Genomic DNA, 14,192 nt, shown 5'->3' with positions numbered 1-14,192 from the left:
CAAATGATCCCATTCTTCATAATCCGTATTGGCCACCGGTTCCAACTAAAATTCTTGGTGATTGTCCCAAGTTTGATGGTAAAGCTAGAGAAGATCCCCAAGCCCATGTCATGACTTATCATCTATGGTGTTCATTAAACTCATGGCTTGATGATTCAATCCAACTCCGCCTTTTTCAACGAACCCTCATTGGCTCTGTTGCTAAATGGTTTATTGAGCTAGCTCGCGGATCTTTTCAGGACTTTAACTCGTTGGCTATGGCATTTTTAACTCATTTTCAGTTGCCGATTTGGTATGAAATGGGCACACATCTCCTGACATCCTTAAAATAGACCACGACCACACATATCTCTGATTATATCCATGAATGGAGACGACATCGCCGTTTGATTAAGTTTTGGATTCCTGATCAGCTTTTGACTGATTGGTTCACAACCTCATTTGTCGGTCCGATACCCCAGGACATTGCTATGGGGGCATGTGTAATTGAAGAGCAAGCTATTGCGTGTGCTCAGTACCTTGACTTGGTTTACTCCCAGTCCGGTACACTATATGATTATTTGCCTGATGCTCCGAGGCCCGAAACTTCCAAAGCCCCGCCAACACCATCTGTTGATGGTGTCATCGGTTCTATCAATACGTCCTCTAAGAAATCTTCCACGAACCCTGGGAAGAAAAAGTCAAATGCTTCGAATGAAAAAAATTCTTGGGCTATATCCAATTCTGGTGACACTTCCAAGGTTAACCTCATTCAGTCCACCATGGCAGACAAAGCCTCGAAAGGGAAAAAGAAGGGAAAAGGAAAGAATAAGGCTGATCAACCGAAGCAGGATTCCCCTAAACCTCCACTCGAGGAAGGTGCCAAATGCAAGCCTAAGTATCCTTGCCTTATCTGTGACTAGGATCACTATACTAGAGACTGCCCCAGGCGGTCTGAAGTTAGTCGTTTATTAAAAGGTGCCCCTAGGACTCTTGCTGTGATCAAAGAGCCTTTTCCCTCGCAGCAAACTCAAATGGTGGCCGATCCATCTCAATCCTCTTCTCCCTTTGGTTCTTAGGTATTTATGGTTGGGACGATTCCCGTCCACATTAGTACTTGGGCAAAAGAGTATCTGCCACCTACCGGGAAGGAGACTGAGGTCCCTTCTAGTGCTCCTCCGTCTAGTTCTGGTCCCCTCCATATCGAGCGACCTAGCACTGAAATGGTCATTTGACCTCCTCCTAAAGGGGTGAACTGGAAGTCTTCTTACAACCCTAATGCTTGTGCTGCTCAACACTATAGCATTGTTGAAGAATTAGCCCAGGCTTTTTCAGCTATGTCCACATTAGAAGTCCTCTAGAGCTGCCCCTCTCAGAGGAAGTCCTTGCTATCGGCTCTCGGTGGCATTGACCCGGCCGACTCGGATTTGATCACATTTGACCTAGACAGTCATATACCAAGACTGCCTCACCAAATTGCCTTCATTATTTAGGTCATCATCAATTCTAAAACTATTCATCACACCGTCATTGATGAAGGCGCTTCTACTAGCATAATGTTTGTTGCTTGTTGGAAGGTTATCAGTTCTCCGACTCTAAGCCAGTCTCCTATGACCTTGGAAGCCTTTGATGGGAGAGAGTCTCATCCTTATGGTATACTCCAACATTTGCCTATTACTCTGGAAGGGAAGACGATTGAAGTGGAGGTCGAAGTTGTTGATGCTAAATTAACTTACAACCTCCTTTTAGGACAAAGTTGGACATATGCCATGCGAGTCGCCGCTTCATCTCTATTTCATGTTATTAATTTTCCTCATCAAGGGAAGATCGTCACAGTAGACCAGTTGTCCTTCTTCACCTCCTCCTCCTCCGATGGCAACGTGCCTTTCGTGGAGCATACCTCTGTTCCATGTGAGAGTGTGGGTGCTAGACTCTTTAAAGATCCTGCCCTTATGGGTGTTTTTTCACTCCCACCTCCCAACATCCCTCCCATTAATATGATTTTTTTTTTCTTTGATCCTTGGGTTCTTCTTCCTGTTGATTAGATAGAATCCTGGGGTGATGAGATGTCGTTGAGTCCTGCCGAGCTCAACTACATCGAAATTGTTTCTGTATCGGCTCCATCCCCTGAACCTGCTCCTTCTAGCAGAGCTCTTGACTCGTACACTCAATCCCCTTGGCTTGGAGATGCCGCTTCTTCAGACCCTTTGAAGGAAATTTTTCCTACTGATGAAGCAATTATTAAGACCATGTCTTTTGAGGAACCCCCTTAGTCTGATCATCACCCTCATTCCTCGTTTCTCCCTACCCATCGGGAAATGTTTACTTGTCTCGAGCAGTTTGCTCCTTGTCTCCCATCCCAACCCCTTCAGACACCCATCTGAATTTATCAAGTGTCTTCTAAAGGAAATATGGGGAACACTATGCAAACTCAACCAATCGACATCTCTATTAAACTAGGGATTTTCAAGCACATCCATGTTGGAATAACTTGTACTCCAAAGGAGATTCAGCTTTATACTGATCTTTTTCACAAATTTCGTGATGTGTTCGCTTGGTCTTACGAAGAGTTTCCTAGCATCGATCCTAGCATCATGGTGCGTGAGATACATAAATATCCACGTGCCAAACATGTTCAATAGCGTCTACACCATGTGCACCCCTGAAAGGCTACAGCTATTAAAGTGGAAGTTGAAAAGCTTCTTAAGGCTGGCTTCATTTACCCTATCCCACTCACAGATTGGGTTTCTAACATTGTCGCTGTGACTAAAAAATAGGGTACTATTAGGGTATGTGTTGATTATCATGACATCAATCGTGCCTGTCCCAAAGATAACTACCCTACACACTTCATTGACCATCTTATTGATGAGTGTGCTGGGAGTGAGATATATTCATTCATGGATGGCTTTTCTGGTTATAACCAGATTAACATCTCACCTGTGGATCAACACAAGACCACTTTTATCTGTCTGTGGGGCACTTTCACTTATTAAAAAGTCCTCTTCGGTTTAAAAAATGCTAGTGCCACCTTCCAACGCGCAATGTCTTATGCGTTTCATGATATTTGACACATTGTGCAGCCTTACCTGGATGACCTTCTGGCTCATTCAGTGAAGTGCTAGGACCATCCAACCCACCTTCATGAAATTTTTCTCCGTTTTTGACACTATCGTATCTGGATTAATCCGCATAAGTGTGTCTTCTACATCAATTCAGGCAGACTTCTCGGGTTCATCGTCTCCCGAGAGGGTATCCGTCTCGATCCCCTTAAAGTCGAAGCCATCCTGAATCTCCCTCCCCCTGCGTCTTTGCAACAATTGCAGAGTTTGCAGGGTAAAGAAAATTTTTTACGACGATTTATTTCGAATTATGCTGAAGTGGCCAGAGGCTATACACGGTTATTAAAGTGGGATATCCCTTTTCTTTGGGATACCGCTGCACAAGAGTCATTTGAGCACCTCGAGGCCCTCCTTGTTTCTGCTCCATTGTTACGTCCCCCTGGCTATCACCATGAATACACTCTTTATTTAGCCGCTGTCGATACCACCATTGGCATGGTTCTAGTTCAAGATGATAATGATGGTACTGAGCATGTCATTTACTATCTCAGCCGCAATTTACTTGATACGGAAACTCGAAATACCTATGTCGAGAAGTTGGCATTGGCCGCCATTTGCACCATCTAGTGTTTCCGCCACTATATCTTATTGTGTACCATGACAGTGATTTCTGATTGCAACCCAATGACATACATCTTGTCGCGTCAGTTACTGGGGGGGAAATACTCAAACTAGATTGTCGTCCTTCAAGAGTCAGACTTGAAGTTCACCACCACCAAGTCTAAGAAGTCCCTCATCTTCGCTGAGTTTCTTTGCTCCCTACCATCTGTTACCGCACCCTCTTGGTTAGAGGACCATATTCTGGATGAAACTCTGTTCCTGATTAGTACCCTCGATCCTTGGTACGGGGATATTATTGTCTATCTCTAGACATCCTCTTTTCGTCCTGATTTGTCCAAAGGTGCTCGACGACAGATTCGCCATCATTCTCAACCTTATCGCACTATTGGGGATACCCTGTACCGTCTCAACACCGACTCTGTTCTTCGTCGATGCTTAACATTCGAGGAGGCCGAACGAGTTCTAAATGACTACCATTCTGGCGCCTGTTGTGATCATATGTCTGGGTATGCTACTGCTCAGAAAATCCTCCGCGCTGGTTATTTTTGGCCTTCTATCTTCAAGGATTGCATTCTTGTCATCCACTCTTGTCATGAGTGCCAAATCTACAAACAAAAGATGCATGCGCCTCCTACTCCTTTGCATCCTGTCGTTTTCGTCAGCCCTTTTTCCAAATGGGGCATTGATTATATGACCTGTAACCCTCACTTGGCTGGGGGGCATGGGTATATCATTGTTGCCATTGATTATTTCACGAAATGGGTTGACGCTATGCCTACACCATCTGAAGACACTCACACAGCGGTGCAATTTTTATTTAATCATGTCATTTCACGATTCGGAGTCCCTTAAGCTATCGTCACTGATCACAGCAAACATTTCCTTAATCATATGATGATTGAGTTAATGACTCAGCTAGGCTTGCAGCATGATAGCTCGACACTATACTATCCTCAATCCAATGGCCAAGTGGAAGCTATCAACAAAGTTTTAGTCACGATGCTTCAATGCACCATTGGCATGCACAAGTCGAACTGGCATTTGATGTTGTTCTCCGCCTTATGGGCCTATCGAACTTTAGTGAAGGATGCCACTGGGTTCACCTCGTTCTAATTGGTTTATGGCCTAGAGGCTACCCTTCCGATTGAGCGTGAGATCCCTTCTCTTAAATTAGCGATCGAATTACTCCCCAACACTACTCTGGTAGAAGAACGTCTTCTCTAGCTAGAGCAGCTAGACGAGACTCATTGACTAGCCTCTCTATCCATTGAAGCATAGAAGAAGAGAGTGAAAACTCACTTCGATCATACTTTCCATCCTCGTTCTTTTGTTGAAGGAGATTTAATCCTGCTTTATGATCAAGCAAATGACAAGTTAGGGGCAGGAAAAATCAAGCCTATGTGGCATGGGTCTTATATTGTGAAATGAGTTTTGCAAAAAGGGGCCTATGAGCTAATTGATTATGAAGGGAACCCTCTAGATAAGCCCTGAAATGGGTTCTACCTGAAAAAATATTATGCATGAACCCCATTCATTTGATTTGTACATACGTGTGTTTTCAGCAGGTGTGTTGTGTGTGTGTTTTCATGTCTAGTTTCTTGTGTAGGCGTAATTACCGCTTATTATGTCTTTTGCTTTTTGTGCAGATGTCTGGTACACCTTATGTTGGTTTCGCTGATGGTGTCAGCCACAGTACTTGGAACCTTTCTTCTGTGGTGTGGGTGATCTACAATCCTCACGGTGAGTTAGTAGACCTTCAAGGTGTTTGTCTGGGTTGCTCCACAAACAATGCCATTGAATATAGTGTTGTCATTGAATTACTGACTGAGGCCATCAACCTCGATATTCATACATTGGTTGTGAATCTAGATTCTCAACTTGTTGTCCACCAGCTTAAAGGGCATTATTTCGTCAAAGATCACTGGATTTTAAGATTGTATTTACATGTTAAATTGTAGGAAAGAAATTTTTATTTTATTACATATCAACACATTCCAAGAAGATTAAACACATTAACTGATGCATTAGCAAATCATGTATTAGACAAAAATTTACGCAACATGTAATAAAAATAGCATATAGAAGCATTCGAAACACAATAATGAACCATAGGAATATGTGTGTGTGTGTATATATATATATATCGTGTGGCACACCAAGGCGCTCAAAAAATAAGTGTATATGTCCAAATAGAGTTTGTGCTCTCCATACATTCGAGACACATGTCTCTCAAAAAATCAGCAGGAAATAAAACCTAGGCGTCTACTGCGGTGGGTTATGCTCCCTGTATCACACCACTGCTCATGTGACTTGCCTCAAGAGTCTGTGCACCTTAGGTATCACCCCTACTGTATGTATCTAGTACTCTATGGGAACCTCCTCAATCCCCCTGTAATCAGGGATCCCCTCCGTCATACCCTCAAGATTGTGGGCCACTATCTCCAATGAACTGCCAACTGGGAGTACCAATGCTAGCTCTATGATGCCTTGTGGATCCCTCCGTGCCTCTGGAGCTAGTCCCATAGGCCTCTTTGGTCCCACGTCTGCAGGTAACATAGAGTACATCTTTAATACATATGCATGAAAAAATCTAAAAATATATCATAAAAGACAAAATATAAAAATAATGTGATCAAGTGTTTTACCTCCATCGTCCCATTGCTCACCAGCAGGCAGCTGCATGTCGGGGTCTCCACGAAAATCCATACCAGCATATGGCCAGTCCTCGACGAAGATCATCAGGCGATCTAGCCACTCGCAGAATAGTGTCCCCCATGACAATGGTCGTTTGCCACCCCCTCGTGGCATAACATGCGCCCACACTGTGATCTGGGTCTCTTGTGGTCTAGGCCTATCCAAGTCCATATCCTGCAACTAAAGTGTCGGCACCCGCTCCAGCATGAGCAGGATCAATATAGACCCGTAAGAAAATTGCTTCGCCTCCCCTCGACGACATTTGGTGATTTGTCTCTTCATGTTGATCGTCACCGCTTCTGCCCAGTTGTACATGGTTGGGTTGAGGCAATAAAGAGCCAACAGGAGGTGGTTCATTGTTGCCTCATGTTGGCCTTGGGAGCCCGCTGCCCTCGTCACCATAAATAGAACCGACTGAAGAACCAAGTCTTACACCATGGGAATTGCCACTTTCCCGCTAGTTTTTGATTTGCATTCCCTTGGGCACACTTGTGCTATCAGCATGTCCAGTGATTCACCCCCAGTTTGTTGGCCCTCTAGAGTTAGCTTCTAGCCACGACGGGATAATCTAGTCAGGAAATATATGTCCGTAGCATCGAACTCAATGTCTCTGCCCCGGATAATGAACTTTCCATTTGTTGGGTTCCAAGCACGAATTAGCAACTCTAACAAATCGGGTTGAGCTCGAAGATGTGGAGGGAGAAAAAATTTTAGTAGCCCGCAAGAACGTAAAGCATTTCGGCATCCAGCATCATTGAATGCTTGCTCATCATTAATATCGTGAGTTCATTCCTGCCAAACAAATGACATGTTGCCCTGCACTAAAAGAAAAATGAATTAGAGCTCTTTTCATAAATTGAAATCCACAATTTATACAAAAATTCAACTTCATGTCGCCGTCGCGGCTTTTTTCAAAACAGTGACGATGGCGCAGAGTCAATAGTTCATTTTTCCTGCGATCATCACGAGAGTACATCTGTTTCTCGCGACGATCACAGAGGTGGTATGTGTAACCACGCTCGGTCGTCACGGACCCGAGCGGCTTTTCCGCGACGACCGAGAGGCGGACTTAGATTTGAAAATCTGCCTAAACCCACCTACCTAACACTAAATTGCATTAAAAAACTACTGAAATGCAGCACAAGGAAGAATGTACTTACTTGGTGAAGGTTCCACGGCGAACCGTGGACAGATGAGGCCGAAATTAGCTTGAGAAATTCACTCAGGTTGGTGCTTTGAATGCCCAAAGGTAAACTGTGCAATGTAAATGGTAAAAAAAAATGAATTACCCCACACTTTTTATAGTAATTTTTTAAAAAAATTAAAAACTTATACTTTAGGGTGTGGGTTTTTTCGTTTATACCGCTTTTTTAATTAGGGTTTTTGGGTTTTAACTATATTTCTGCATATATTATTCATTTATGTCGAATGGGTCTTACGTTTGACGTGTTTTGTAAAGAGCTACAGGTGGCGAGGTTACATCATATTTTCCATGCACTTGATCCATAGATTCTTCTTCAACGCCCTTTTCTGACTTAAAAGATGAGAAGATTGTCGAGTTATTCCTTTTGACTCGTTAAATGAAATAAGAGGCGGTTTGCTTTAAGCTCTTTTCCGATAGTATAAACACGAAAATATTGTCGGGATTTTTTCGTTTCGGGTTCGTGATTGGTTACGAGACGACATGTCTTCAATCACTTTTCTACTCTTTCGGGTCGAGGTCCCTAATGATGAAAGGTACTCCTTGATCGTAATGGTCAAGTAGTTCTCTCAAGTATTGTTTTATACTTTTTCAGGCTCGAGAGACACAAATATATGAAAAAGGACCGCCCTGGAGTTTTCTTTTCCATGTCTTTTTCAAACTCTAAACATGAAAAAGACTCTGATTTTCACCTATGTCAGACTCGTTAAACCCTAACGGCATTGAACTCGTCCCCATGACGAGACTCGAGCTTCTCCTTCCTAGGGCTCGTTAAACTATTACTAGGTTGGATTCGGCCGAAGGTCAAACTTATATTACAAACATATGCTATCCCCTTCAAGCTTATTTTCAAAAATAATTGGGGTACTCGCCAGCAATGGTGGGGGTAAATTTGGAAGTTTTCATTGGTTACCTGCAGCAGCTAGTCACTCTTGAACATCGACACTTTTGCCTCTTGTCGGGTTGGGATATCCATACATCGTCCTTTGGCCTTCCAGGGTTTTGGGTTGCCATTTAGCCTTATTCCATTTGATCCATGATGTCTCCATCAAGCCTCTGATCCCTTGGTACCTAAATGCTGCCACCCTCCAAAGTCGTGTCGCCAACATGTTCAAGAGTATAATCCTTCTGCATTTCACATCCTTACCTCCTCTTCTGATACTCTGTTTCAGCATCTACCACTCATTCCCTATCTCGTGTCATTGATGGGGGAAACATTATGGCCCTCCTGCGACGAATCGTCTCTTGTCGACATCAGCTCATTATCCAGGAGACTAATCTAGAGATCCCCTTTGGTACCTTGGAGCTTGCATGCCTTAATGGAAAGTTCTTCTCGCCTAACGATTGACTTTCATCATTGGTCATCGATTGGGTGATTCTGCGAGTGTTCGACTTCAGCTCATTATTCACAGTTTGTGGATTGTACTAGCCAGTACCTTGAGAACCATTGCCATTAAATGTGGTTTCTCTCGCGCTTGTTAACGGTTCTCATCATTGACCAGTAATCAAGTGACTTTCTATCATGCTCGACCTCAGCACATATGTTCACATGCTAGAATTTGTACTATGATTGGTTGGGTTTCAAGACCCCGAACTAAGATCACACATGTTCGGGCTACGTGGATTGGTCCATGATTACATGACTCGTAGCTGGGTGGCTGCGTCCATACCACAGACCTAATTTGTATGTCTTTTGGATGGCTGCACCCATGCCTAGACTACATGTATTTCACTATCAGAGATATTAGTTGTACTTGCGCCTATAGGTTCTTCCAAGTGGTGTTCCAATTTAGACAGTTTCGTAAAGCATTTCACCCCTCCCACTCTCTCGGGCTTCATACTTTAGGGGGCATCTGTTACATAGTAATTTGTCACTGCCTTCACCCTAGTCCTTTTACTATGTCATGTGTCCAGTAAAACATGCTCACACTGAACACATGCTCTCTTATGCTTCCAATTGACCCACTTTCCCTAAGTTTTCTGCCTCGTCGCGAGAATTAACTTAATATATGCGATAGACCTCTATCATAAATAGTCCAATCACGCCCCTGTCGCAGGAGTACATTTTTTTCCCATGATGGTCAGATTTCATGCCCCGATGCGAGGCTATTTTCTATCTTTAGCGACGGTTTGACTGAATACATGTTAGGTAAAATTGGCTCAGGATAGAGTCAAAGTTGACCAGGTTAAAAAGTGATGGTTTTGGGGCACATGGTATTGTGCACCCATAGTATTCTACATGTGGTATCATATGTAATGGAGCTTATAGAAGGCTGGAAGGACTTCATTGTAATGCAAGACCTGGAGGTGAGTGGTGAAGGCTCACTTGGTCAGATTGGCCAGGGTTTTGGCCAATGCTAATAAGATCTTATTAGGTTGGGTTTTTCCCCGGATTTGGGGTTTTCCCGGATAAACATTTGTGTTTATGTGTTTATGGTTGTTGCTGGCTATTTTTATATTTATTCCTCTCAGTAATTATTTATGTTATGCAGTAAATTTCCTAACAACTGGTATCAGAGCCAGATATTGGCTTCAAAGGGATTCTTTGATGCCAAGGGTTTATAGTGCCTGATGAGATCAATGCAGCCTTTCTTTTATAGATTTGGGTCTGAAAATAATGGTGGAACAATCTTACACAGAAGAACCTCAAGGAGAATGTGCGAAAGATAGTGCCGGCCAGGGATCGCAGTGCATTTGTGATATTTATTGGTGCTGGAATCTACGAGGGCTCGCATTTGGAGCAGTTTGATAGAAGTTTTTGAGCACATCAAATTGAAAGAGGATGGATCAGAATTGCAGCAGCAATAAACCAAAAAAAAATTAATGAAGTCAAAATTATTGCATGTAAATGGGCATACTACTGTAAGACCTGGTAAGGCATGTGTACCCCTCGATGATCATCGGTAAAGTCTGGGTTAGACCTAGTTGATAGGGGGATGTCAAATTAACAATACCCTAGGTAAAAACTCTGAGGGGGGTAAGAGCTAGAGTGAGCGAGAGTGTCTCACTTAGCAGGTTTGGCTGGAGTTAGTCAAGGAACCCCAAGTCAAGTTTAAGGGGGGGAATTGTTAGGTAAACTTGACTCAGGATAGAGTCAAAGTTTACCAGGTTAAACAGTGATGGTTTTGGGGCACATGGTATTGTGCACCCATAGTATTCTACCGGAGGTATTATATGTAATGGAGCTTATAAAAGGCTGGAAGGACTTCATTGTAATGCAAGACCTGGAGGTGAGCGGTGAAGGCTCACTTGGTCAGATTGGCCAGGGTTTTGGCCAATGCTAATAAGATCTTATTAGGTTGGATTTTTCCCCAGATTTGGGGTTTTCCCGGATAAACATTTGTGTTTATGTGTTTATGGTTGTTGCTGGCTATTTTTATATTTATTACTCTCAGTAATTATTTATGTTATGCAGTAAATTTCCTAACAATACACTGCCTACTAGCAATGTTGGTGCTAAAGCCTAGTTATGAACTAGCGACGATCCAGATTGGGCAAATTTGTTCCAACAGTCGGCCTTCTAGATGTCTCTGGACCTGGTTGTTGGGTCAGTTTGGGTCGCCCTCCTCCCTATGGCATGGTAGTTCCATCATTTGTGCTGCTTTCCCTGAGGATAAGCTCCCTCTCCCTCATTTCATGGAGACTCCTCCTATAAAATCACTCACCATTGTTGTCATTTGATAGTTCTTTTGGTTGTATAGTGTTGCTACTGCTTTTGAGTTTGATAGATAGTTGGTGTGAGTGTGACAAGTGTGGGATTGCTTTTTAGTTTGCAAGAAGGTGTGGAGTGCCCTTATCTTTGTGTAAAGCTTGTGAATGAGAGTGAGATATATATTGCTTTTTGGGAGACCCATCTTTGAGAGTGAATGCTTGAAGAAACAAACTGGTTGGACCCTCTGAGAAGGCTTGCGATGTCAAGACTTAGTTCTAAGCTTTACACTTGATTTATTATTAATACAATCAATGATGATTTCGTATGTCTTGTATGTAATTTACTTGATAGCTCATGAATTCTTGAATTTATGAGTAAATATGTCATTGTTGTTTCTCGGTTACGTGCTTTGTTGTTTCTTTGTGGTGTTTCAGGTTGATCGCTCATTAAGGAGAAGTAAACAGAAGCTCGAGCAGCGCAACGGAACTTCATCAACCACCGGTTTGAGGTAGGCCTGCAACGATAACTATTTAAGGGAATTAATTATTGTTTTGTCCTTACTGTGACTAGACCCACTCTAGGGCTATAGGGGTTTCCTCTGTCCATAGAGCGAACACTTTCCTACATCACAGGAGGTAAGAGGGCGAAACGTATATTAGAGATTGTGCACAGTGATGTGTTTGGACCTATGTCGGTTGCATCACTGGGTAAGTCTATGTACTATGTATCATTTATAGATGACTTCTCAAGGAATACATGGATATATTTCCTCAAGAAGAAATCTGAAGTCTTTGACAGGTTTAAAGAATTTAAGGCTCTGATGGAAAACCAAATAGAGAAGAAGATAATGGTGCTGAGGACAGATAATGTTGGAGATTTTTGCAAGAAGGAATTTGAAGAATTTTGTAAGAAGTGTGGTATAGCATGGAAGAAGACTACTCCATACACACCTGAGAAAAATGGAGTTGCATAAATAATGAACAAGATATTGATGGAAAGGGCAAGAAGCATGCTCAGTGGTGTTCGTTTAGGACAGGAATTCTGGGCAGAGGTTGTGGAGATTGCATGTTACCTGGTCAATAGATCACCTTCATCAGTGTTGGAGGATAAGACTCCATAAGAGGTATGGACTGGTAACAAACCCTCTCTTTCACATCTGAGGATATTTGGATGTGATGCATATGTACATGTTCCAAAGGAGAAAAGAACATAGTTGGACAGTAAACCTGAAAAGTGCATCATTATTGGGTATAAGGATGGTTTAAAAGGTTATAAGCTTTGGAACCCAGTAACGAGGAGGGTTGTGTATAGCCAATATGTGGTGTTTAGAGAGGTGAAAGATGTTATTAAACATGAATTCCTACCAAAGGAGCCTGAGAAGATAGAGTTTGAGCTAAAGGAGGAAGAATCAAACTCTACAATAGAAGAGGAATCAGAAGATGAAAAACCATAAACTCTAGTTGTGAGAAGATTTGTTCGAGAAGGAAGGTAGCTAGAAAGGTATAGTCCATTTGCTTTCTGTTCAAATTATTCTATATCTATTACTGATGATTATCCCAGAAATGTGAAGGAAGCAGTAGCTTCAAAGGATGGAAAACTTTGGAAAGAGGCCATGGTTGATGAAATGGCATCTTTGCACAAAAATGAAGCTTGGGATCTCGTGGAGTTGTCGGCTAGAAGGAAACCCATTGGCAGCAAATGGTTGTTAAAGAAGAAGATGAATGCAAAAGGAAAGGTGGAGAAATACAAAGCACAGTTGGTAGAAAAAGGTTATTCTGAGGTGCCGGGAATTGATTTTGGTGATATTTTTTCTTCTGTTACCAAGGTACCTTCTATTGTATTACTTTTATCTGTTGTTTCTGCTTTTGATTTTGAGGTAGAACAGATGGATGTGAAGACAACATTTCTTCATGAGGATCTGGAAGAAGAAATATATATGAAGCAACCTGAAGGCTTTACAATGAAGGGTAAGAAAGAACTAGTATGAAAGTTAAAAAAGTCTCTGTATGGGTTAAAATAGTCACCAAAGATGTGGTATCAGAAATTTGATACATTTATATGGGGATTTGGCTTCACCAGAAGCACAGCAGATCATTGTGTGTGTTTTAAATTAATTGGTGACCATTTTATTTGTCTGGTCTTGTATGTGTATGATATGTTGTTGGTTGGAAATGACAAAGAGATTATCCAGGATTTGAAGACCAAATTGTCCTCCAAATTCGACATGAAAGATCTTGGTGCTAAAAACTATATTTTGGGTATGGAAATTAATCGAGAACAAGAAAAGAGGAAGATATGGTTAAACCAGAGGAATTATGTCGAGACAATACTGCAGAGGTTTAATATGCAGGATAGTAGACCGGTGAAGTTTCCTATTCATGTAGGTGTAAATTTATTTATTGAATAGTGTCCCATGACACAAGAAGAGGAAGAGGACATGTCTTGTGTTCCATATGCAAGTGCATTTGGTAGTATGATGTATGTGATGGTCTGTACTAGACCAAACATTACACATGTAGTGGGAGTATTCAGCAGGTTTATGTCGAAACTAGGGAAGGAGCATTGGATAGCAGTGAAGCGGGTTTTTAGGTATTTGCATGGCACCAGTGATTATGGTTTGTGCTACCAAGGAAAATTAGGATTGTATAGAGTTTTGGACATCTATGGCTTCATTGATGCAAAATGGGTTGGATATCTGGATCAAAGAATATCTACAAGTGGGTATGTGTTTAACCTATTTGGATGTGTAGTCAGTTGGGTGAGTAAGAGACAATTTGTAGTGGCATTGTCAACTATACAGGAAGAATACATGGTAGCCACTGATGCAAGCAAGGAAGTAGTTCGGTTGCAGATATTGTGTTCAAGTATGTGGTTAGTACAGTGAGCTATAACGATAGACCGTGAGAAACAAAGAGAAATTTTCTTGGCAAAGAACCCTAGTTATCATCCAAAGACAAAGCACATTTATTTTCAGTATCACTTT

Source organism: Pinus tabuliformis, chromosome 8, assembly GCF_031772625.1.
Source record: "Pinus tabuliformis cultivar Carrire ecotype Pingquan chromosome 8, CPIR1, whole genome shotgun sequence".
NCBI lineage: Eukaryota > Viridiplantae > Streptophyta > Pinopsida > Pinales > Pinaceae > Pinus > Pinus tabuliformis.
This window is presented reverse-complemented; position numbering follows the sequence as displayed.